Below are 2,589 nucleotides of genomic sequence, written 5' to 3' on the forward strand. Positions count from 1 at the left end.
ATTAATTTATGTATGTATATATGTGTAAATGTATGTATATATATGTATGTAAAAATGTATGATATATGTGTATAAATGTATGTATATAAATATGTATATGTGTGTGTATGTAAAAATGTATGTGTATATATGTATGTGTGTATAAATGTATATATGTTTATATATATGTGTATAAATGTATGTAAACATGTATGTATGTGTATTTTTGTATATGTGTATAAATGTATGTATATAATTATGTGTATGTATGTATAAATGTATGTATGTGTGTATAAATGTATGTATATGTGTATGTATGAAAAAATTTATGTTTGTTTATATAAATGTGTATACAAATGTATGTGTGTATATATATATATGTGTGTATAAATGTATATAAAATGTATGTGTGTGTGTATATATATATGTATGTATATGTGTATATTTTATATATATATATATATATATATATATATATATGTGTGTGTGTGTGTGTGTGTGTGTGTATATAAAACATTTTTTAGGACGTTCATTTTGTGTACTTTTTTCCCCACGTAAGACAATTATATATATTAAAAAAACATCAACAAAACGAGCAGCTTTCAGATGATGTTACAACGTGTGACCGCGAGATGGCAGCAAGTAGCCACAGCATCTAAACGCGCATAGACAAAATCAAGCCGGCAATTCTATCAATCTTTAAACGCTGACATGATTATTCATGCTTAACACGGCGATCCACTTGAAGTGGCGCTTTTGTCAAATAAATCATGCAAAGTCTTGGACTGGCGCCTCCGTGGATCGCAGTAATTGTCGTGTGTTTGTATTCCTCTTCCATGCTTTATTCCTCACAGTAAACAACCTTACTTCCACACATTTACCATGCAAGTCGTGCTTTTTACGTCAATAAAACGTGCAAAAGCTAAGTGCTTTTTTTCTTTTCTTTTTCTTCCCTAAACGCTAACGTCCACGTTTTGCACTCTGCATTGCAGATGGTGACAGACAATCGTGCTCTCGTCTGAGTGGCGCCATCAGCCTTTTTTGGATTGCTAATTTCTTCTCCGCTCCTCCCTGACGACACCGAGGGCACGTCTGCTCGCCTGCGGGCAGAAAGAAGGTGGAGTGCGGCGTCAGGCTGGCTCCCTGCAGGGAGGGATGACGCTGCAAGGTACTACACTTTATAGTCCACACTACATGTTTACATCTTCTCTTTTAATAACCCTACTTACAATACCAGTCAAATAGCTAATTGAAAGACTAAATGTCGAGGTAAAATGATTGATGATAAATTGAACTGGAAATGTCATGTAAAAAAAAAAAAAATACAACATAAAGTAGCAAGAGACACATCAATAATTAAAGCTGCAAGCAGCGATGGACGGGACCGACTTTGACGGCACATAAAATCCAAACCGGAGCAGTAATTAAAACTCTTTGGTCAACTTTTAATCAGAAGGGTTCAATCTCTCCCCTGTGCTAGTTTGAAGCCGACACGACAAACGCGCTCAGAGGAGATAATGTTTGAAAAAAGGTGACAGGTTTTTACAAAACTTTTGTTTTGAAGGGGGAATTTCAAACTTCCTGTAGATTTTTGCTGGGGGTTGTCAGTATATGAAATGTAGGTCTAAATAAGACCTACATTGAGGTTTTTGTTTCATGTCTCTACGACATTCCTACTGGAAGTTACAAGCAGTTTTGTCTGTGTTTTCTTCCTAGGAGCAGTTTTGTCTGTGTTTTATTCCTAGGGGGCGCTAGAACGCAATTCGGAGTTTTGAGGTTTGCTTGTTTTATTAGATCGCAATTTTCGCCAGTCCTGATGTGTGTGTCCAGTTTGGTGAGTTTTAAAGCATGTTAAGGGGGTCAAATTACAACTCAAAGAGGCAAAAGTGACTGTTTTTACTAAACATTTGTTTTGAAGGGGGAATTGCCAACTTCCTGTAGATTTTTGCTGGGGGTTGTCATTATATGAAATGTAGGTCTAAATAAGACCTACATTGAGGTTTTTGTTTCATGTCTCTACGACATTCCTACTGGACGTTACAGGCAGTTTTGTCTGTGTTTTCTTCCTAGGAGCAGTTTTGTCTGTGTTTTATTCCTAGGGGGCGCTAGAACGCAATTCTGAGTTTTGGGGTTTGCTTGTTTTATTAGATCGCAATTTTCGCCAGTCCTGATGTGTGTGTCCAGTTTGGTGAGCATGTTAAGGGGGTCAAATTACAACTCAAAGAGGCAAAAGTGACTGTTTTTACTAAACATTTGTTTTGAAGGGGGAATTGCCAACTTCCTGTTCATTCTTGCTGAAAGAAGTCAACGTATTAAATCTAGATCTAAATCAGACCTACATAGAGGTTTTTGTTTCATGTTTCTACGACATTCCTACCGGAAGTTACAAGCAGTTTTGTTTGTGTTTTTCCCTAGGGGGCGCTAGAGCGCAATTTTGAATTTTGGGGTTGTTTTTTTTATTAGATCGCAATTTTCGCCAGTCCTGATGTGTGTGTCCAGTTTGGTGAGTTTTAAAGCATGTTAAGGGGGTCAAATTACAACTCAAAGAGGCAAAAGTGACTGTTTTTACTAAACATTTGTTTTGAAGGGGGAATTGCCAACTTCCTGTTG

General features: G+C 36.5%; 1 protein-coding gene across 1 annotated transcript in view; it reads left to right on the forward strand.

Moving 5' to 3' along the window:
- Positions 1-966: 966 nt before the first annotated feature.
- The window catches only part of bambia (BMP and activin membrane-bound inhibitor (Xenopus laevis) homolog a), a 23,130-nt gene continuing 21,507 nt past the window's right edge, over positions 967-2,589 (forward strand). The window contains exon 1 of the mRNA XM_061964808.2: positions 967-1,147. The gene's annotated coding sequence lies outside the window, so the exon portion shown is untranslated. The remainder of the gene's footprint in view (positions 1,148-2,589) is intronic.

Source organism: Nerophis lumbriciformis, linkage group LG07 (assembly GCF_033978685.3).
Source record: "Nerophis lumbriciformis linkage group LG07, RoL_Nlum_v2.1, whole genome shotgun sequence".
In the NCBI taxonomy this organism is placed as follows: domain Eukaryota; kingdom Metazoa; phylum Chordata; class Actinopteri; order Syngnathiformes; family Syngnathidae; genus Nerophis; species Nerophis lumbriciformis.